Source organism: Gopherus flavomarginatus, chromosome 2 (genome assembly GCF_025201925.1).
Source record: "Gopherus flavomarginatus isolate rGopFla2 chromosome 2, rGopFla2.mat.asm, whole genome shotgun sequence".
Taxonomy (NCBI): domain Eukaryota; kingdom Metazoa; phylum Chordata; order Testudines; family Testudinidae; genus Gopherus; species Gopherus flavomarginatus.
The window spans coordinates 183,558,272-183,581,925 of record NC_066618.1 but is presented as its reverse complement, the minus strand read 5'-3'; the positions used below and the strand labels follow the sequence as shown (position 1 = coordinate 183,581,925).

The 23,654-nt window shown below is 44.9% G+C and overlaps 1 long non-coding RNA gene across 1 annotated transcript in view; it reads right to left on the bottom strand.

Moving 5' to 3' along the window:
* Nucleotides 1-4,923: 4,923 nt before the first annotated feature.
* LOC127045541 (uncharacterized) overlaps nucleotides 4,924-23,654 on the bottom strand; it is a 146,919-nt gene continuing 128,188 nt past the window's right edge. Inside the window, exon 4 of the long non-coding RNA XR_007772761.1 lies at nucleotides 4,924-5,095. This is a non-coding gene — a long non-coding RNA (uncharacterized LOC127045541). The remainder of the gene's footprint in view (nucleotides 5,096-23,654) is intronic.

The window sequence follows — 23,654 nt, the reverse complement described above, 5'->3', positions numbered from 1 at the left end:
GATTTAATTATGCTGCAATTTGCAATTATCTTTCTTTCTGGCTGCTCTAAATCCTTGTTCTGCCTTACAGTTCTCCTTGGCTTCAGTGTTCTATTATTAGGGGTGGACTTACCAGTGCTGTAAATCAGCTCAGACAGGACAGGCTGTGGTATTCTTGTTATGCTTGCCCTTTGCCTGACCAGGGACCAGGAGAAGTTATATACATATAGTACCTAGAAAAGCTGGTTACAAATGGTAGAAGATAAGATATCACCTGTAGAGCACTATTTATGGTGCATGCACCATGATAAAATGGATCCCTGTGGAGACAAAAGCAATCATATTTTGAGCTACTGTATCATTATCCATTGCAAGATATTGGAGTAAATACTTGTTAAATTCTATTTGCTTATCTACATTGCTAAATTTATTTGATTTTTACAGCAGGATAGTTATAATTGCTTTCCTTTTTCTCCCTTTAACTTTGTACCATATTGAGCATTGCTCATTAATTTTCTTATACAAACAGACAGAGCAATTGTGGAAGCCCCTTTTCCTTGAAAAGGTTATGTGACTGTCCATGTTTATAAATACCTAGATTTATTTATGTGTCTGTAGACTGCAATAGAAAGCAGTGATTTTAGCACCAGGGGGGATGGGGAACAGTGAAATTTCATTAACTTTCTGTTGGAGATAAAGGAAGTTACATTCCATGATTTATTTAATCAGCTTTTATAAAACAAAAAGCATTCTGCTACATTGGCAGTAAGTCGCATAGTGATTCAGGGGAAAGCAGCATGACTTTCATTTCCAGTATATCAGCACTGGGCTGGTCGAACCCTTGAAAAAAATTCGCTGAATAAATTATTCAGCAAAAACAGGAATATTTGCTGAATAATGTATGAACCAGAAAGCACATTTTACCTCCCCTCGACAATATTCATAGATATTTAGCAGACCAGAAACATCCTAGTGAACAGAATGAATTTTCAAAAGAAGAAGACTTAGAGTGGCGACAGCTAAACTGAGCACAAATGTTATCGAGTGGTAACTCTCTTGGGAATTTATTTAGCCATCACTGCTGTAAATTAAGGGGGGAAAGCATGTTTATACAAACCCTCATAATATTTGTATATCTACAACTGAAAGATAAAACAGTGGAATTCCAAATATTAGTAAATGGGAGGTTTGCTATTGATTTCAATGTGGACTGGCTCAGGCCCGTTCTGCTGCGTAGCTGTTCTAACTATGCACATATTACAGACTGATTTTTTCAGTATACATGCACATACATACATGCACACAGAATGGGTGTACCTAGCATTCTCTGTGACAATACTTATCCCATTATGAACACTGTCCAATGTCCCTTGCTCAATATGTGGTCTAAACAAAAGAAATGGAATAAGCGCCAAGTCATTCCAAATGTGTGCAGCAGGTGGCATTCCTTGAATAGTTTCAGTTGTGCTGTGCATGCGCCTCTAGATGAGCCCATCCCAGGGACTCTCATCTTTTTACTGTGATAACATATTCCTGCAGACGGCGTATGCGAGTTTAGGGACTGTGCTTAGACAAAGTTGGTTACTGTCATTCTTTAAATACATCTCATCCTTTACTGCCTGGTATTCTGGTGCTTTTACAGTTCTGAATAATATTAATAACTTATTATTTATATGTAGAGGATAATTTACTGCTGGTAGAAGCCAAATGTGTCTCACGTTTTCCTGGTTCTGCAATTGTGGGTACACAGGAAAAACCCCAACAGCTATTTCTTCATCTCAAGCCACGTTCAGTTTTCCATCTCCTCTCACCCCTACTGGAGTGGCTGAGCTGTTCTGTACATTTCTTTTGTCTGTCTTTTGAACTGCGCTCAACCTGTGCTCAGCTACTGCTACATCCTCCCCTCCTGAGCTGCAGTCCACCTCCAGCATGTGCTCCTCCATTTCTCCTATCAGGCTGGCTTCTGATTGGGGGAGAAATCAGTCACATGGAGTTTGAGTATTTTCTTGGTGTAACTGTTATGTACACCAGTTCTGCATCAGAGAGGGTCACAAATGACACCCAGTAAATTCCCTCTTGTGGAGATCTCAGCACAAACACTAATGTGTGGTTTCCAAGAAGCAACTCTGCTCCAAGAATTGACTATAATTAGGAATATAAGGAAGACAGCAAATTCCCTTCCTGGTTGCAACAGCACCCCTCCCCCCCGAAGAAACTGTATTACAAAACTAACAACACAGCATTTCTTCAAAGACTGAGCTGAGCCAGCACACTAAGGAAAAGCGTTTGTAAGACTATGCGTAGCAGCACTATCTGGTGATTCCTGCTTCTGTAGCAGATGATGGGAGGACAGCTAATGTGACACCAATTTTTAAATAAGGTTCCAGAGGCGATCACAGAAATTACAGACCAATAAGTCTAACTTCAATACCAGGCAAATTGGCTGAAACTATAGTAACAATCAGAATTATCAGACACAGAGACTAACAAAATATGCTGGGGAAGAGTCAACACAACTTTTGTAAAGGAAAACATACATCACCAATCTATTAGAATTCTTTGAGGGATGTCAATAAACATGTGGACAAGGGTGATCCAGTTGAGACAGTGTACTTGGACATTCAGAAAGCTTTTGACAAGGTCCTTCACCAAAGGCTCTTAAGCAAAGTATACAGCCATGGGATCAGAGGAAAGGTTCTCTCATGGAGCAGTAACTGGTTAAAAGACAGGAAACAAAGGGTAGAACTAAATGGTTAGTTTTCAGAATGGGGAGAGGTAAATAGTGGTGTCCCCAAGGGATCTGTACTGGCTCCAGTGCTATTCAACGTATTAATAAATTATCTGGATAAAGGGGGTAAACAGCGAGGTGGCAAAATTTTCAGATGATACAGAATCACTCAAGATAGATAATTCCAAAGCAGACTGTGATCCAAAGGGATCTCACAAAACTGGGTGATGGAGCAACAAAATGGCAGATGAAATTCAACTTTGATAATGCAAAGTAATGCACACTGGAAAACATAATCCCAACTACATATACACAAAATGATGGATTTAAATTAGCTGTTACCACTCAGGAAAGAAATCTTGGAGTCATTGTGGATATTTCTCTGAGAACATCTGCTCAATGTGCAGTAGCAGTCAAAAAAGCTAAGAAAGTTAGGAACCATTAAGAAAGGGATAGATAATAAGACAGAAAATATCATAATACCACTATATAAATCAACAGTTTGTCCACACCATTAATACTGGGTACAGTTCTGGTCACTCCATCTCAAAAAGATATATTAGAAATGGAAATGGTACAGAGGAGGGCAACAAAAATTAAGATGGAACAGCAGCAAAGAGTCCTGTGGCACCTTATAGACTAAGATGTATTGGAGCATGGGCTTTCGTGGGTGAATACCTACATCCGATGAAGTGGGTATTCACCCATGAAAGCTCATGCTCCAATATGTCTGTTAGTCTATAAGGTGCCACAGGATTCTTTGCTGCTTTTACAGATCCAGACTAACATGGCTACCCCTCCGATACTTGACACCAGGTAAGAGGGAATAGATTCAAAAGACTAGGACTTCTCAGCTTGGAAGAAAGCCAATATGGTAGTGAAAGGATATGATAGAGATCTATAAAATCATCATTGGTGTAGAGAGAGTGAATAAGGAAGTGTTATTTACTCCTTCATGTAACAAGAACCAGGGGTCACTCAATGAAATTAATAGGCAGTAGGTTTAAAACAAAAGGAAGTACTTCTTCACATATTGCAGAGTCAACCTGTGGAACTCATTACCAGTGGATGTTATGAAGGCCAAAACTATAATGGGGTTCAAAAAAGAATCAGATAAGTTCATGGAAGACAGGTCCATCAATGGCTATTAGCCAAGATGATCAGGGATGCAACCCAATGCTCTGGCATCCAGAGCCTCGGACTGTCAGAAACTGGGAATGGGCAACGGGGGGATGGATCACTTGATGATTGTCTCTTCTGTTCATTCCCTTTGAAGCCCCTAGTATTGGCTACTGTCAGAAGATTAGATACTCAGCTAGATAGATCATTGGTCTGACCCAGTATGGTCATTCTTATGTAATAATTATCTCTTGTCTTGCTTCAAGATAGTGGCATCTAACTTTTTCAGCCTGAGGGCTAAACTGGCTTTTTAAAAATAATATGTCTAAGGGCCACAATCAATACATTGGGGCAGATTCTCTGTCCTGTTCCACTCCCTTTCCACAATGTATATGGCATAAAAGGAATAGAAACCACCCACAACCCTCCCCCACCCTGCTGTGAGTTCCTAGCATGGGGAGAGCCCCTAAAGGGCATAGAGCAGGCATAGTCAGTGCCTATACCTCCTCTTTCCAGCCTCCAAGGAGGGGGAGTGGCTGGAGATCACTGTGCTCTTCTATCCCCAGCTAACAAATGGTTCCTTGGAGGCCACAGCTAACTGTTGCAAGTTAGAGAAGCCGTGAGGCTGCTATAACCTGCATCTAGGCTGGGACAGAAAATTAAGGAGTCATATATGGTGGTTGTTTCTCAACTTCTCTTTTTCACCTCTGCCCCTGGCTACCCTGTGAGTGTGCGTAGGGGCCTCCTTTTCTTTTTTAAATGTATATTTTATTTCCCTCCCTCCTCCAAAAAATAAGAGGAAAACAGAAAAAAAAGACAACACAAGCACTAGTGAACAAAGGAATGGGAAGGGAGGGAAAGGAAAGGAAGAAGGAGACAGGCAGGGGAAAGGAGAGTGACATATGGGTTTCCATTTACTAGAATTTCCTCCTGGCTCAGGAAAATCCAGCTAAAATCTTACCCTCCTCCCCTTTGGGCTTCCACTGATTGACTAGGAAACAGGCAACGTCAGATCAGTAAGCAGGGATGATTTACAAGGGAGGAGTTTTGGGGAACATGTCACATAACACGTTGAGTCTTTACCCATGTTGCTCTTCCTTTGGTGAGTTTCACCTTATTCCCTTGCATCCTCCTCCCACTGTTCATCTGGGAGCTTTCTGTCGCCTCTGAAATGAGCTTTCTCCGTTCTGTCTGTGGTTGCCTTTTTTCCCCTTCTTCTTTGTCTGAAATGTGGGCACAGCAACTAACTTTGTCATACTCCTGAGTTCCCTGGAGAAGACAGTAAAATTTCATCATGTATTAGTGATGACATACTACTAGTACATCCTACTTACTGAGAACCAAACTAGGCAAAAAGGCAGCTCACAGACATGTTAACCTGCTAACTTGCTTCAGAACAAATATTCAACAAATGCAACAGGCAGGCTTTTATGCCAGGTTTATGAGACATTTCCAGCACTCTGACCTAATCTCTGTCAGTATCTACTCTGGGATACTTGTTATCCAGCATGACCTCAGCACCTTTCCTGGCATCTCCCTAGAGTTAGCTCAACATCACAACACCCATCAGAAGACTCCAAACTGGTGCTGTTACCATGTGGTGCTTCCCCACCACTTCCCCAGTGTTTAACATTCTGCACGGTTGTGTGAGACAATCTAATGTGATTGCATTATATTGTGACAAGGCACCAAGTTAGACTGGAATAGATTTCCCAAAGGCCCTTGTATCATTCATCTGCAGAGCTGTTCTACAGTAATCAGTCACTCTATATCATTATGTGTCACACTACATCACAGAATGTTAAACACTGAGGCCATGTCTACATCTAAAATTTTGCAGCGCTGGTTGTTACAGCTGTATTAGTACAGCTGTATAGGGCCAGCGCTGCAGAGTGGCCACACTTACAGCAACCAGCGCTGCAAGTGGTGTTAGATGTGGCCACACTGCAGCGCTGTTGGGCGGCTTCAAGGGAGGTTCGGGGAACGCGAGAGCAAACCGCGGCGAAGCTGGTCTCCTTTCCCGGTTTGCACTCTCGTTCCCCGAACCCCCGAACAAGCAGGTCTCCTTCCCTGCGGTTTGCAGGGTGGTTCGGGGAACGCGAGAGCAAACCCGGGAAAGGAGACCAGCTTCGCCGCGGTTTGCTCTCGCGTTCCCCGAACAAGCAGGTCTCCTTCCCTGAGGTTTGCTGGGTGGTTCCGGGAACGCGAGAGCAAACCGGGAAAGGAGACCAGCTTCGCCGCGGTTTGCTCTCGCGTTCCCCGAACCCCGAGCAAGCAGGTCTCCTTCCCTGAGGTTTGCTGGGTGGTTCCGGGAACGCGAGAGCAAACCGCAGCGAAGCTGGTCTCCTTCCCCGGTTTGCTCTCGCGTTCCCCGAACCCCGAGCAAGCAGGTCTCCTTCCCTGAGGTTTGCTGGGTGGTTCCGGGAACGCGAGAGCAAACCCGGGAAAGGAGACCAGCTTCGCCGCGGTTTGCTCTCGCGTTCCCGGAACCACCCAGCAAACCTCAGGGAAGGAGACCTGCTTGCTCGGGGTTCGGGGAACGCGAGAGCAAACCGCGGCGAAGCTGGTCTCCTTTCCCGGTTTGCTCTCGCGTTCCCGGAACCACCCAGCAAACCTCAGGGAAGGAGACCTGCTTGCTCGGGGTTCGGGGAACGCGAGAGCAAGCCGGGGAAGGAGACCAGCTTGATTACCAGAGGCTTCCTCAGGTATGCTGGGATACCTGCTTATTCCACGGAGGTCAAGAAAAGCGCTGGTAAGCGTCTATACTTGATTACCAGCGCTGGATCACCAGCGCTGGATCCTCTACACCCGAGACAAAACGGGAGTACGGCCAGCGCTGCAAACAGGGAGTTGCAGCGCTGGTGGTGCCCTGCAGATGTGTACACCTCCTAAGTTGCAGCGCTGTAACTCCCTCACCAGCGCTGCAACTTTCTGATGTAGACAAGCCCTGAGACAGGGATGGGAAAGCATTTCAGTGTGGGTGTTTGTGTTTTGAGGACACTCCCATTGCTGCTCTCTGTTTAGAGAAGTAACCAATACACACATTCCCCTCAATTCACACTGAAGTTAATGGGAGTTGGGAGCACTCAGAACAACTTTTAAAAGCAGGGCCCAAAGAGGTAAATCCAAGTAGTTAATAGGAGATGATGTTATTCACTCAGGGCCACTTTCTGTGCTGCACCTCATGAGAGACATAGCACAAAAGATACAGCAAGGGGGCAAATGTGGCCATAAGCTTCCATGGTGCTGCCAAATGCTGGGCCACTCTGGGAGCCAGTGGAGCCCACAGCATAAATTAGAGCAGCTCTGGACTCTATTCTGAATTTGCTGCAACTTTCTTCCCGCACTGCTGGAATTGTTTAAGTGCAGAGTGGTCTGGCCCTTCCTCTGCCATCTCTGACACACACCTGTTCTGGGGTAACTACCCTGAGGCATATTCCATCTACATGCTGCGTGGACTAGCACAAGGGGCTGGAATCCAGCCCTCAATCTCCACAAGCTAGTTATCACAGAAGTTCATTAGCCTATTTGCTGGTTTTTCAGTATGGTTGAGGATATGTCTACACTACGGGATTATTCCGATTTTACAGAAACCGTTTTTTTTAAAACAGATTGTATAAAGTCGAGTGCACGGGGCCACACTAAGCACATTAATTCATCGGTGTGCTTCCATGTACCGAGGCTAGCGTCAATTTCTGGAGCGTTGCACTGTGGGTAGTTATCCTGTAGCTATCCAATAGTTCCCGCAGTCTCCCCCGCCCATTGGAATTCTGGGTTGAGATCCCAATGCATGATGGTGCAAAAACAGCGTCGCGGGTGATTCTGGGTAAATGTCGTCACTCAATCCTTCCTCTGTGAAAGCAACGGCAGACAATCATTTTGCGCCCTTTTTCCCTGGATTGCCCTGGCAGATGTCATAGCATGGCAACCATGGAGTCTGTTTTGCCTTTTGTCACTGTCACCGTATGTGTACTGGATGCTGCTGACAGAGACTGTACTGCAGTGCTACACAGCAGCATTCATTTGCCTTTGCAAGGTAGCAGAGATTGTTACCATCCCTATTGCACCGTCTGCCATTGTAAACTGGCAATGAGATGATGGTTATCAGTCATTTTGCACCGTTTGCAATTGGAAATTGGCGATGATAGTTATCAATCCTTTTGTACTGTCTGCTGCTGTCATGGGTGCTCCTGGCTGGCCTCGCTGAGGTCGGACAGGGGCGCATGGACAAAAATGGGAATGACTCCCCAGGTCATTTCCTTCTTTATGTTTTGTCTAAAAATAGAGTCAGTCCTGCCTAGAATATGGGGCAAGTGTACTAGAGAGCCAGAGAGCACAGCTGCTATGGGTCAGAACCCCAGAGATCCTGCAGAAATGATGAGCTGCATGCCGTTCTAGGGGGTGCCCCTGCAACAACCCCACCCATTGCTTCCCTCCTCCCCCAACCCTCCTGGGCTACAGTTGCAATGTCCCCCCATTTGTGTGATGAAGTAATAAAGAATGCAGGAATAAGAAACACTGACTTTTTAGTGAGATAAAATGAGGGAGAGGTAGCCTCCAGCTCCTATGATAGCCCAGGCAGGACATTAAACGGTCGGGGGGAGAGAAGCGCAGCCTCCCGCTGCTATGATAGTCCAGGGAGAACAGAATCTTTTCTTTAGACATGAAAGGGGTTGGGGGGCTGATGGAGCTCAGCCTCCAGCTGCTATGATGAGGATGGTTACCAAGCCTTTTGTACCATCTGCCGGGAATAACCAGGAGTCATTCCCATTTTTACCCAGGTGCCCCCGGCCGACCTCACCGAGGCCAGCCAGGAGCACTCACAGGATGATGAGGAAGGTTTTCCATCATTTTGCACCATCTGCCATCAGGAAAGGAAGGGGAGGGGATGCTGCTGTTCAATGCCGCAGCACTGCATCTACCAGCAGCATGCAGTAGACATACTGTGACATTGAAAAAAGGCGAGAAACTATTTTTTTCCCTCTCCTTTCATGGGGAGGGAAGAGGGGGTAAATTGACGAGATATACCCTGAACCAAACCGGACAATGTTTTTGGCCCTTCACGCATTGGGAGCTCAGCCAAGAATGCAAATGCTTTTCTGAGACTGTGGGGACTGTGGGATAGCTGGAGTCCTCAGTCCCCCCTCCCTCCCTCCATGAGCGTCCATTTGATTCTTTGGCTTTCCGTTACGCTTGTCACAGCACTGCGCTGAGTCCCTGCTGTGGCCTCTGTCTATCACAGCCTGGAGATTTTTTCAAATGCTTTGGCATTTCATCTTCTGTAACGGAGCTCTGATAGAACAGATTTCTCTCCCCATACAGCGATCAGATCCAGTATCTCCTGTATGGTCCATGCTGGAGCTCTTTTTGGATTTGGGACTGCATCGCAACCCGTGCTAATCAGAGCTCCATGCTGGGCAAACAAGAAATGAAATTCAAAAGTTCACGGGGCTTTTCCTGTCAACCTGGCCAGTGCATCTGAGTTCAGATTGCTTTCCAGAGCAGTCACAATGGTGCACTGTGGGATACTGCCCAGAGGCCAATATCGTTGAATTGTGGCCACACTAACCCTAATCCGACACGGCAATACCGATTTCAGCGCTACTCCCCTCGTCGGGGAGGAGTACAGAAATCGGTTTAAAGAGCCCTTTATATAAAGGGCTTTGTTGTGTGGACGGGTGCAGGGTTAATTTGGTTTAACGCTGCTAAATTTGGTTTAAACATGTAGTGTATACCAGGCCTGAGATACTAGGGTTTGTGTTGTGTCAACAGCATTTGTTAGACCTCTAAGGAAATTAAGGCTTTGCAACAATCACGAAATAGAAAGTCTTTTGCCTTTTAATTAGTATTCCTATCAAACTTTGAATTCAAAGCAAACTAATCACAGAGAGGCAAAAGCAAGGTATGTAAAGTGGATTTCTGCATGACTGGACAAGCCTTCTTAGGGTGCAATTGGCAAGGTCTGTATGCATTAATAAAACAGCAAATATTTGAAACATTTGGGAAAAGTTAATCAGCAAAAATACAGGATTTTAAAAAAATACCCAGCTCTCTAATTTGCTTATAGTTACTCATTTAAGGCCAACTTTGGTCCCACTGAACTCAGAGAGATTTTGCCACTAACTTTAGGAAGATTAGGATTTGGTCCTATATTCATATTTCTGCTCCCTCCACTGACTACTAAAAGTTTGATTCCTATATTCAGTGCTTTGAGGACCTTGAGGGGCAGTTAGAGTCACTCTCAATGGATATGAGCTGTGATTTTTTTCTGATCTACACACAGGCAAAAAATAATAATAGTTAAAAATGAACATTTCAAGAGATGCATTTCTGCAAAAGTAATTTTGCTATGGATACATCTTCCTGAGTAAATGCATCTCATCTTATTTCAGGTCACAGACTTCCTTATAGCCCTCTCATTTAAAAAAATGGTCTCTGCCAAACTCATACGTTATACACATCTGCATGCAGAAATCTGCACTCTTCTTCAATTCAGCACTTTCCTTTTCTTAGCAAGTCAATTCAGGAGTAAGCTCTCAGAGCGCTTTGCCTGATGTTGAAACCTCGTGTGTTTTAATTTGTATGTACTGAAGATTATTTTTATTTGTCTTTTCAGGCCCATTCATTGTTATTATTAAAAGAAAAATCTTAAGCATAAAAAAGTGTTTAGCAGTGGAGAAAGGGGTGGACAGCTATTGTTTTTAGTTCCTAAATGCCAACACTGGACTAGTTTCACAGACTTCACTGCTCAAGAGTATAAGCCTACTCTCCATGTGCATGGTTAGCTGTCAGTAAGACAGTAAGATACGGCATTAATACATATTACATCGTAGGGTGAGTACCCGGTATATTCCCCTTTGAGGCCTAGAGCCTACACTGTGGCTCAGGAGCACACAGCACAGCTCAGAAGGGGGCAGGTAAAGGCGATCTCTGCTTTTCTCCAATTCTGAGGTGGAAGCGTGCCAGAAGAGTCCCCCTGCATAACTTTGAACAGCAAAAAGGTTCTTTTTAAGAAATCTCCGGAAGACTTTGGGAGCATTCACTAAAGAAGACCTGCTGAATGCACAATGGGTACAAGAGAAGGCCTATAACAAGGGGGCCCGGCTGCAAGTATTCAAACCAGATAACCAGTCTCAGAGTCCAAATTATTGGCCTGATGGCAGGGATCCTTTGAGGAAGTCAGGAAGGTGGGCCCCAATCAGCTGCTATGAGATCAGGCATGGGGGGAAGAAAGAAAAAGATCCAGCTCTATCATCTCAATCTATTAAAGCATGGAAAGACCAGGAGGGGGCTCCTCATCACCCCAAATCCTTTTTTATGCTTAAGATTTTTTCTTTGGACTCAGAATTAGGACCCCAGGTGCCCATAGCAGAAATTGCTGGGCCCATGTAGATGGGATAAGGTCTGCAGACTGAACACAAGACCCAGGAACTTTTTGATTAATTTCCTATCATATTCTCACTCCTACCAGGGCAGACCTATCTAACATTCCACTATATTGAAACAGCCACAGGACCACATGTCAGGGAAACTCTGCGGCTGCTCCCTTGTAAAATGTGGGATACTGTATGGGATGAACCCTGAGTCCTGTTCGTCCTGGAGTGGTTGAAGAAATCACATAGTCGAGGGAGCCATTGTACTAGTGCCAAAGCAGGACAGCATGACTCACTTCTGCACTGATTTCCAAAAGATCAACGCAACATCAAAATCCAATGCCTACCTGATGCTGAGAGTGAACTATTAAAATGGTCGGGAGCTGCCAGATATATATCCACTTAAGACCTCACAAAAGGTTACTGGCAAATATTGTTGATGCCAGACTCCTAAGGGAGGACAATCTTTTCCATGCCCTTCAGTTGTATCAATTCAGGAGCATGCCTTCTGGTTTCCATGGGACAATGGAGACTTTCCAGAGGCTAATGGACTGGATACATCAACTGCGTGGGCAGTATTCAGCCACCTACCTGGATGACATCATTATCTACAGCTCCAGGCCCTCACAGATGCCTGCCTAACACTTAATCTGGAGAAATATAAAATAAGGAACTGCAAAGTCACGTATTTGGGCTACATCAGAGGCCACTAGTCAATAAGATACAAGCACTGACAGACTGTCCAGCTCCCATGACGAAGAAACAAGTCTGGCACTTCTTGGGTCTGGCAAGATATTATCAGTGCTTCATGCCAGGATTTGCCACCATCACAGCCCCAGCTCACCTCTCAGCCTCATAAATTGTGGACACCTAAGGAAGTTCCAGTGGTCAGAGGCTTGTGATAAAACCTTCAAGACATTGCAGGCGTCTTTATGTAGTCCTTTTGAATTTGGATTTGGCAAAAAAGATGCCTTAGATGTGGGAGTAGGGATGGTCCTTTCACAGGAGATTGACAGAGAAGAACACCCACTACACTTTGTATAAGCTGGAAGCCATTTCCTCAAGAAAAAATATACTCCATTATAGAGAAGGATGCACTGGCAGTAAAGTGAGCCATGGACGCACTACACTAGTATTGTTGGAAAAATCCCTTTTTTTTGGTCAGAGACCACAGTCCACTCAAGTGGCTGCATATGCTAAAAGGCACTAACCCATGGAAAATGTACTGGTACCTGTCATTGTAGTCTTATAGTTGCCAGGTGTTTCACTAGGCCTGCAGGGAACACCAGAACACTGGTTTATTTACATCAGAAACTGGCACTCCCAATCCTAATGGATACACCCCTGTGCCAGCCCTGAGGGAGATGGTAGGTGATGGGGTATATAAACCCCACAGTAGCATGGAAGGGGGCAAGAAGCTGCTTTGGGTTGGAGTGATTCCACCCCTCTGCACCTGCAAATCATGCCAGCACTGGAGGAGGAATTCAAAGGAGAGAACTCCACTCAGGTGGGGACAACCCTGGGGAGGAAATAGGCTGTTGAACTCATCACCAGATTCTCTGGCCTCACAGAAGGAGACTGTGGATCCCCTGATCTAAAAAGGGGGAAGAGACAGACTTGCGTTGGAGACCTAATGAACTCAGAAGTGGACTGTGATACTTCCAGAGCCCTCTGAGGTAAGAGAGGCCCATATCCTGACAGGAGCTGCCTACAGGGTCACCTCACCTTTTTTTTTCCCTTCATACCTCTATTTCATTTGCTGATTGTGGGCTGTTTTGATATTTTACCTGGGATCCCAAGAGGGCAAGAAACAGCCAAGAGGCCTTGGCTGGATGGATTGAGCGCCAACCCACGAGAAAGACACCCCTCCTCCCCACAGTGCCTGCTGGGATGAGGGTAATTGGATTCCCCTTAAACGGGCACCCTACCATGGTCAGATTTGTGATAATAATGAACTCCAGAAGATGTAAGATAATAAATGCTGGACATATTTGAAATAATAAATGTAAATCTGCTGCTGTAAACATGCTTCTCAAATATAGTATTGATCTTAGCTTTACATTATTTAACAGAGCCACCTTCATCTCTATGAATATCTTTGTTAAGTGTTGTTGGTACTACAGAAGGTCCAAATGTTATTGAGATAAGTATTCTCCCATCCTTGACAGCAGAGAACCTATTTGCACGGTGATGACTCAGCCAGCGACTCCAGCTGGCATTTCAGAAGTGCTCACTACTCTTATAATTGCTGAGCACCCTTCTTGATAAATGTAATCTTCAAATGTTAAACCATTAACTCTGCGTTAACTCATGTGTCAGACCTAAAACCTGTTGAATGGTTTTAGGTTAAACACAAGAAAATAATCTAGATTATTTGGGGGCTTTTCAAAAGTGAATGGCAGATGCTGGAAGAGTCTGAAAAACCAGAATGTTTCCAGAAAGCCATTTGGATTTGTTTTGCTTTGTTTTATTCCGACTCGTGTTTGCTGTAGTTTGGATGGAGTTTTTAGTGCATTGGGTTTCCTGTAAAAGGAATCCTTCTTTCTTCTCACACCTTGTTCATTTATCCTTACATTTTCAAACAAAATACTAACCCTTAGCTTTGGTAAGAGTATTGTTTGGTCTTTTCAAGTGCATAATTTCATCTTCCATAGTCAAAGAGTTTGTAGGCAAGATGTTACACAAGTCTTGGCCTTTTAGTTGCAACATTAATGCCCTCATACCTTTGATGGTATTTTATATACAGTAAATTGGTCTTCTGTGGACACAGCAAGGTGCATAGCAGAGCAAGACCTCTAAACCCTTTGAGGGAAGGGCCTTTCAACTTCTTTCCTCTAAAAATATGCAGCAGTAAAGCTATTGCTGTCATACCTCAAAGGTCGCTCTTCTTTTTTTTATGTCAATAGAAGAAGTCTAAACCCTGAAAAGTTTTTTCCAAATGGTTTCTTAGCCACCACTTCTTGGGATGCTGCACCATTATTATATTTGATGAAACATACCAAAATATTGCTATAGAAACATGAACATTCAGGTTTTCCCTTACACTACCTAATGTTTAGATTTTGTTTCTAGGTGGCAGTGTGTACCCATCTTGTTAAAAATGGTGTTTGCATTAAAAATAGAGCAGAAATATTCTTCATCTCCTGTTGTAACAACTCCTATTTCTAATCCAAGGACAGCACTTTAACTCCCATCAGGGCTCTATAGGGGCCACTAGGAGACTCACTATTATTATATGCATTGCAGTAAAGCCTAGAGGTCCAAACAGAGATTGAGGCCCTGCTATGTTAGGCACTGAGGCAGGGCCGGTGCAAAGATGTTTCGCACACTAGGCGAAACTTCCACCTTGCGCTCTCTCCCCACCCTCCACGGCAGCTCCCCCCCTTCACCCTGAGACCTCTCCTTGCGGCAGCTCCCCACCCTCCACCCTCCACCCTGAGCCCCCCCGCCCCATCTCACCCCTGCTCCGCGCACAAGCACAAGCACCCCGAGGATGCTGTGGCCGCTTCACTTCTCCCCGCCTCCCAGACTTGCGGCGCCAATCAGCTTAGGCGCCGCAAGCCCGGGAGGTGGGAGAAGTGAAGCGGCCACGGCGTGCTCGGGGAGGAGGCGGGGCATGGGTGAGCTGGGGCGGGGAGTTTCCCTGCGTGCTGCCCCCCCCTTACTTGCGGCAGGTGGCCGTCCCTGCCCCACCTCCCTCCACCTTAATGCTGGTGGCAACCGGGGCGGCCAAAGATCCAGCTGCCATGGTTGCTGACGAAGAAAATGGTGCCCCCCAAATGCTAGTGCCCATGGCCACTGCCTAGGTTGCCTAAATGGTTGCACTGGCCCTGCACTGAGGAAATATATAGTATGAGAGTCAGTCCCTGTCCCCGGGAGCTTAGGTCTGGAGTCACAAAAGGAGTTAGGCACCTAAGTTCCTTTTGTAGGCACCTAAGTCCCACTTTCAGGACCACCACAATGCACAAAACCACTGCTGAACCCTATAGGCACTTAAACTCACTTGGTGCCTAAGATTTGCAATCCAAGTTCCCTAGGCACCTATGTTTCTGCCTCTGAGCATGCATACTGCTGCCTCCCTCTAGGCACCTAGCTCCCATCTAACGCAACTCCTGAACCAGGGATGATAGACAGGCACTCAGCAGCCTGGGACTATGTCTATACTATAAGCTAGGGCTGAGAGTCCACAGCTTACACACACATTTGCGCTAGCTCAATCAGAGCTAGCTCGAGTAGAAATCCCAGTGTAGCCATGTAGCGGTGAGTAGAAATCCCAGTGTAGCATGGGCAGCAGCAACAGAGGCACAACTGAGCTGAGCTGAGTATGTACTTATCATTTGTAGGATGATTTGTACTGAGCACGGCTCTGCTATTTGTCTGCTGCTGCTACTTGTGCTACCACAGCTACACTGCTATTCATATTCACACTAGCTCTCACAGGGCTAGTGCAAATATATGGTTGTAAGCAGGGTCTGAATGAATGCTTCCCTGACAGCTAACTGGGAGGGGAAAGACTTTTATGAGTATGTTTATGTAAATACAGTTTGCTTCTGCTCTGTTTACATATTCATCATTTACAGCTGTGTCAAAGGAGCAACTTTGGCTGGTGTTGGATATAAATGACCTTAATACTGAATGCAGAGGTAGTAAAATATGATTACCAATGTTGTAATTGTTGTAGGAATACAGGAAAGCAGGACTGTGCTTAACCTGTCCCAAATGAGGGGGGACACCCTCAGTTGAAAGAATGTCGTTAAGCAGGGGCTTGAATGTCAGAGCCCTGTGAAAGTAAGCTGGGGGGGGGGGAAGAGATGGGAGTCAAACTGAGTCCTGTCCTGTCCTGTCCTGTCCTGTCCTGTCCTGTCGGCTGGGTCAGGTGGCTGCATACTGTGCCCTCCCCTATTCTCTGTAGACTGGCTTAACCTGTTCTTCTCCACTATTCAAAGAATAGAGCGAAATAAGCTTTATTAGGAGCCTTTTTTTGTTATTTTAATTGCTCAATCAGAACTGAAACCAGTTGTGGTAGGACTGTGTTTCTGCCCTGCCTGCAAAAGAGCTGAAAATCACAGAGACGCTGATGTGCAGAGATCACAGCAGAGAGGCAGAAAGTGACTGACAGCTAGCAGGGTGGCGGTGAAGGGGCATCAGGGTGGCAGTGAAGAGTCTTGATGAGTGGTCAGCAGGGTAACGGCAGAGAGGTGTGATGAGCCCAGCAGGGCGGCGGCAGAGAGGCATTATGAGAGACCAGCGGAGCGGTGGCTGTGGAGGGGCGCAGCAAGAGCAGTGAGCAGGTGGCCAGTGAGCGGCCAGTGGAGTGAGTAAGATGCCTCTTTACCCCCCACTCACCTGGGATGTAGGAGATGCAGGGTCCAAGTCTCCTTGCTCCAATATCTCTATTTATTCACAGTGGAACAGCTTCAGCAGGAAAGACTGTGGGAGCCCCACATCAGAACAGCCCATGGCCAAATGATTAGAGCATTCACCTGAGAGGTGGCAGAGCCCTGTTCTCCCCCTCAGGAAACTTTAAACCAGGGGTCTCCCCTATTCCAGGTGAATACCCTAATCACTGGGCTAAAGAGTTACGAGGGAGGTCCTTGTCCTTTTCCTCTCCTCAGCTTCTTACTAAAATGGCACAGGTGCCTAACTCCAGAAGAGGGTTCAAAGGTGATAACTGCTGGCAGAAATAGGTGTCTCCTTGCAGCCTGAACCTAGGTGCCTATCTCTGAGTGGGTGTGGGGCTTAGTACACACCCCTCTGGTCAGTATCTCCCATTAGCTACTTTAGGTGGCTTCCTGCCTAGCACTCTGGCTTCTGTGAATTGCAGTCTAAGGGTACCCCACAATTAGACATCTGCGGCTGGCCCATGCCAGCTGACTCGGGCTCGTGGGTCTCAGGCTAAGGGGCTGTTCAATTGCTGTGTAGGCATTTGGGCTTGGGCTGTAGCTCGAGCTCCGGGACCCTTCCACCTCACAGGGTCCTGCAGCCTGAGCCCAAACATCTACACCACAATTAAATAGCTCCTTAGCCCCGTGAGCCTGGGTCAGCTGGCACGGGCCAGCTGCGGGTTTTTAAATCACAGTGTAGACATACCCTCAAGGTGCCTGTCTCTCTCCATTCACAGTATAGGGAGCATAGGACCTAACTCAGGGCTTGTGAATTGCAGTAATTTTATAGGCATCTAACTCTGTTTGTGCAGTCAGGTCTCACAGTCTAAATGGATTCAGGGTGGGAGGGAAGGCAGAAGCTCAGGCTGGCAGAGATACTTGTTCAAGATTACCCAGCAGATCTGTGGCAGAACTGGGAAAAGAACCCCGGTTTTATTCCTCTCACATCAGTGCCCGATGTGCTAGACCTCACCCTGATACTAAAATGCTTCAAAGCCCAAGCTCCAGTCAGAGCCTCAACTTCAAGCTCTGTCTGTGCAGCTGTTTGGAGATTGCTAATGCGAGTCCTGCTAGCCAGAGTCCGTGGACCCCTTTGAGGCTCGCTGCTAGAGGCTGTATAGGCATACCCTAAGTGGGAAGCCACTGTGTGACAGGTAGGTTTCACCAACTGTGCAGGGATCTTTCAGTGCCACAGCACCAAGTCAGACAAAGGAACAGAATGATATATATCTGACATCCATGCATGTGACACAGCACAGTGCTAGCTTAGAGGAAGGGCTCCAAGACAGAACCAGGTAAACACTTAAAAAACAAACAGACAGACAAAACCTGAAAAACTTCATATTTTTAAACAAATTTGCTTTCCATGTTTATTCTAGAAAAGGAATGTACTAGCAGAACTGGTAGGTACCCTGTCCAGACAACCCAGGGAGTGCTCTATTGCCAGTGACTTGGCTCTAGAATGACTTGGCAATAGAGATTCAGGTCTACGGGCCAGATTTATTGTTGCCCGGCATTACAATGCTTGTTGAGAAATGGATCCAACCTTCTGCAATAGTTTATTCCCTTTTTTGTCTAAATTTTGAAATCTTTTGAACAGTTCCGTAGCGGGTCAAATATGGGATATAATCTTTGTCAAATATTTGGTTCATTCCCTGCCCCTCCCCAGCCTCATCAAAATTTGAAATTTGGACCCAAATAAAATCACTGAATTTTTGAATTTCAAAATATATTGACCAGTTCAACCCTGCACTTATGCAGCCATTTACAGCAGTGCAACATGATTGCAAAGTGGGTGACAAGATGATATGGAGAACCCTATTCCTCATATATCACATGGTACTCAGAAAGATTGATGGGCTTCATCTGAAAAGCTCAAAGACATCTGAGTTGCAGCAAGGGCTGGGAAGCAAACACAAACTAATTTTGCAACTGATCAGTGGCAAGTAGCTAAACTGCCTACATCATATTCCAGCCCATGAGCTACATGCCAAGCAAGGCCATCTCTCTGAATTAAGTGGCCTGATTGTTTATGTTGTCTGGATTTTTCACCCTCAAAGGGTTGTGAGCTGATAGCCTTCCCTGGATACTCGTGGTCCATCAATGTCTAGCATGGTGGTGTTAGAGAGTCCAATTCTCAATAATGTAGCCTGGCACCAATGCACACATAAAAGAGACTGGAAGATTATGATGAGGTATGCAGACCTAAATACTGTTTTGCAAGTCATTTACTGCTAATTCATTTAGGACCAAAGCCTCTGGCCAAATAGGGACAGAGGAAGACCCTGAACATAGTGGATCTGGTATTATTTTGCTGTGCATAATAAGAGAAGATACGGAGACATCTTGAAATTATATTCTACAAATGCTCTATGTGCCAGAGGGAGCATTTGGGAGCAGCCTGGGAGCACCAGAGCATTGCCAGTGGATTCATGGTTACGTAGATCCACCAGTTAATCTCCTCTCCCGTTCATAGCAGACATACAGCTGTGCAGCCATGCTGTGGGCTGGCTTCATTCCTTTTCTGTGTAGTATAGGTTCTCATTCACCTGCCCACCACGGAGCCTCTCTGCAAAAGCTTATTTACTTGGGCTGTGAGTCAAGGAGAAGATTTGGCCCTGATTGCGGGTTTTGAATTCTCCAAACAAGGCAGCTGCATCCTTCCCCATTCTCTACCAGTTCTGCCCGCTGCACGCCATCAGCGCTCAAAGCAGGGAGGAGGAGTGGAGTAGACATCTGAGAGCAAGGAGAAGGGAGGAATAGGAGGCACTTACATGTGTAGCAGCAACAGTTGAAAAGACTCTGGAGCGGAGATGTTGGATTGCTGCTGACTACTGTGGACTGCTCACACACATTGTAGGGACCCCAAACACCATGTGGATGGGATTTCTGCCCTGGTAGATGCCTTCTTATTTTGCCTAGATGAGGATTAAAATCCCCATTGTTTTAGATAGCACCCAGATATGCACAGTAGACCACCTGGCTCCATCGGCTCTGTAATCATCTACCACATAAATAAGATGTGCAGTGAGAGCCATATTATATTTAACCAAAAGACAATTATGGCTTCTAAAGGTTTATTGCTGTTTACTGTACACACTAACGTACATTTATAAAAGCTTAAATTCAGTGCATGTTTTCTGAGATCAACTATGTTTTAAACTGATAGACTGCATCTGCTCTAATGTGCTGTTACTGTTTATCTCACAAATGCTAATCTAATATACTGACATGAAAAGTTTTTAAAATCTCTCTCTTTTCCATGACTGTACCATAAAACAAGTTAATTTGCATTAAAAATAAATATAAAAACACTGCTGAAAAGGTAACTTGCCCTGCAAAAAGGAAAGACACTCTCAAGACTACTGCTCAGTGTACAACATGGCCAAGGTTTTCAAAAGGACTAATGATTTTGGGTGTTTCCAGTTTTTGGATGCTTAATTTAAGACACCTTAAAGGGTCCAGCAATTTCTGAAAATCTTTAAGCTTTCTCAAGTTGGACACCTAAAAGCGGAGGTACCCAAAAATCTCTCTTCTTCTTATGAGGCATCTCCACTACTGGAGGCTTGCCACCATGGTAGACCTTTCATTACAGTCTTCTATTAATCCAGGATACCACATTGTCCATCCAAGATCTTTTTCTGTCTCATGTTCTTCTGCTATCAACTTTCCCTTTCAGTGGCTGTAAACATGCATTGCCTGCTGAACCCTTTAAAACGTGCCCTGCAAATTGAATCTCTCTTTTCATCAGATCTCTGACTAGCATTTGCTGAATTCTAGTAATCTCCAAGACTTTTTTGTCGGTTACTCAGTTGAGTCATGAATTTTTCAGAATTCTTCAACATCACCATAATTCAAAGAATTGTAGTTTCTTTTCAGAGATTGTTTGAATGTCCATGTTTCTCTGCAATGAACTTACATTTGGTCTATGTTAAATTAAGAGTTGGAATTCAGTCTGCAGATTTATGTCCCTTTTCATCAGATGTTTATTCTTTCAGAATGTTTCTTTTGCTCTTGCTATTTTGGTGCTGGAATTCTGTATCCAATCATCATCTTCTGTAATGATACTTCTGAAGTAGCAATAATTGCTCATTTACTGTATTGCTGTATCATTCGCTGGAACCTTGCATGTTTTCCCAGGATCCTTGCATACCACCATAGTTTTGATCTGGGCCACATTCAAGTCTAGACCATATCCTTTGGCATATTCATATATAATCTCCATTAACTTCATTAGACCTTCTTTTGAATCAGTTAGCAGTACTGTGACATCTGCATGGTGAATATTGTTCACCCATTTTCCCATTCATCTTAATACTTTCTTCTGTTTCTTCAATTAATTTAATGAAAAACACTTGCTATAAATGTTGAAAAAAGTCAGTGACATTATACAATTTTGTCTCATTCGTCTCTTGATCTCTATTGATTTTCATTTTCATCTGCCATTACAAGAGCCTTCTGATTCCAGTATAATTGTTTTGTTACTTGGTGTTCATATCCATCAATCCCTACAGCTCTTAATATGTTGAGTAATTTGTACCTGCAGATTCCTTTAAATGCTTTTTGGAAATCAATAAAACACAAACACACTGTTTTCCTCAGTTCAACTGATCTTTCTAGTATGAACTTAAAGTTCATAATGGCATTTATCATGCCCTTTCCATATTTGAAGCTATATTGTTTGTTTATTTTCTTATCAAACACTTTATTTGTATTCAGTCTTGAACAACTTTCAAAAGTATCATAGAGGCATGCAATATTAGGCTGATTGTTCTGAAGTCTTTATGGATGATAGATTAGTTTGATATTCAGTTTAATCAATACCAAAGAAGTTATAGAAAGTCAAAAGCTATCTACAATGGAAACTTGAAGCTCTGAGGAATCATGAGATGCAAAATCACTATTAAGAAGATGTGTTGTGGATCATTAGTGAAAAGCAACATCTGAAAGCAGCTGTCAAAGAAACTGCAGATAAACATGTAGGGAAGAAGTTAACAGCTTTGAAATCATTGTTCTGATAGATGAAAGGAGAAAAGTTAAAGCCCAAAGATTGACAACAGAAAAAGAGGAATACAGAAGACTAAATACAATTATAAGAATAAATGCAGATTAGTAAAGTCTAAATGACTGAATGAGAAATGCAAAGAAATTGAACAACTGGATACACAGAACAAAGTGAGATATATCAAAAGATAAGACCCTTCAATTAAAAAAGAAGGTGACCAATATGACCCTTATGGACAATATTGAACACACCCTAAAGACAAGAATGAAAGATGGAGAGAATATATCAAGGAACTATATGGTGATGATAGGCCTGAAAAAATTCAACTAGAGATTAATCTAGTAAACCTGCCTGTGATGGGGTGGACTAGACCCACAGGCTACCTTCTGGAAACCTCAGGGTTCTGCCACACCCATCCCAGGAAAAGAGCAGTGGAGAGGCCCTCCAAATGACCTGGAATGGTTGTGAGGAAGCAACCAATCAGAGAGGCTGCTGAAATGGCCAATCAGGGGCCAGTAGGGTCATATAAAAGGAGCTGCAGAAAACAGAGCAGCAGTTAGTTGCTGCTTGGCCCTGGAGAAGAAAAGACTGTGTGCCTGGCTGGAAGAGCAGCAGGACCAAAAACAGTCTGCTGGCAATGACTGGCCTTCCAGGCCTCTATTTTTGTTTGTCTCATCTTACAGTTAAGTATCAGAGGGGTAGCCGTGTTAGTCTGGATCTGTAAAAGCAGCAAAGAGTCCTGTGGCACCTTGTAGACTAACAGACGTATTGGAGCATAAGCTTTCATGGGTGAATACCCCCTTTTGCCACCCATGAAAGCTTATGCTCCAATATGTCTGTTAGTTTATAAGGTGCCACAGGACTCTTTGTCACATCTTACAGTTGTATCTTGGCATATTGTAAGTTCTATAATGCAAGGACTAGGTTTTTTGCTTTAAAAGTGTGTTTAGTGCTGTGACCCAGGAACAGCTTGATCGAGCTGGAAGAGAGCACAGGAGGTGCATAGCATTTCACAGGAATCCCCTGGATCAGATGAATGCCTATTAAGTTGCCAAAAGGTGGCATGTGAGGTCTCTACCAAAAACCAAGAGCCCACTGGTCATAACCATTTCAAAATACATGTAGAGATAATGTTTAAGGAATTATGTGTCTGTACTGAAAATAATGCTCTTAAGGTATGTGAATTAAGACATATCACCAGAAGGTGATAAACATGCTCCTGTCAAATAGGAGGGAAGAGACACTTCTTTCTCTCTCCAGCTGGTTACATGTGTGTTCTGAATTGTCTGCTTCACAATGGAGGCCTGAGTTCAATGCTAATCAAAAGATTGTGACGTTGACAGGAAAGAGGCATATAAGGGGAAAAACAACCAACGGGAGGCATCCTGTTTATAGATAAAGATACTGGATTGGGAGGAGGAACTTGAGGCACAGAGAGAGACTCCCAAGATCTTTTCCATTGAGGAAGCAAGCTGACAGCATGACTCATCTCATGAACAGCAGATCACAGCCAAGTCTGGCTGTAAAATGCTTGGAGGACTTTAGGGGAGCATTGCTCTATAAGATATGAAAGTATTCTGGGGTGGCAGGTTTGTAGAAATTTTGGTGGTGCCCAAACTCGGTCCCCCCCAACTCTGCCCCCCACCTGCCCAGGGCTCTGGGAGGGAGTTTGGATGAGGGAGGGGTGCAGAGGGATGGGATGCAGGGATGAGGGCTGTGAGGTGTGGCTGCAGATGAGGGGTTTGGAGTGTGGGAGGGGCTCAGGGCAAAAGTAGGGGTGTAGGGTGTGAGGGCTCTGTCTGGGGCTGGCAATAGGGGGCCTGGGGTGTGGGAGGGGCTCAGGGTGAGAGTAGGAGTGTTGGGGGTGAGGGCTTTGGTTGGGACTGGGGATAAGGTGTTTGGGGTGCTGGAGGGGCTCAGGGTTTGGACAGATAGTTGAGGATGCGGTGAGGGGGTGAAAGCTCTGGCTAGGGTGTGGGCTCTGGGGTGGGGCAGGGCTGGGGATGAGTTTGGGGTGTAGGCAGGCTGCTCCGGGACGGGGGCCAGAGAGGAGGACTCCCCCCAGC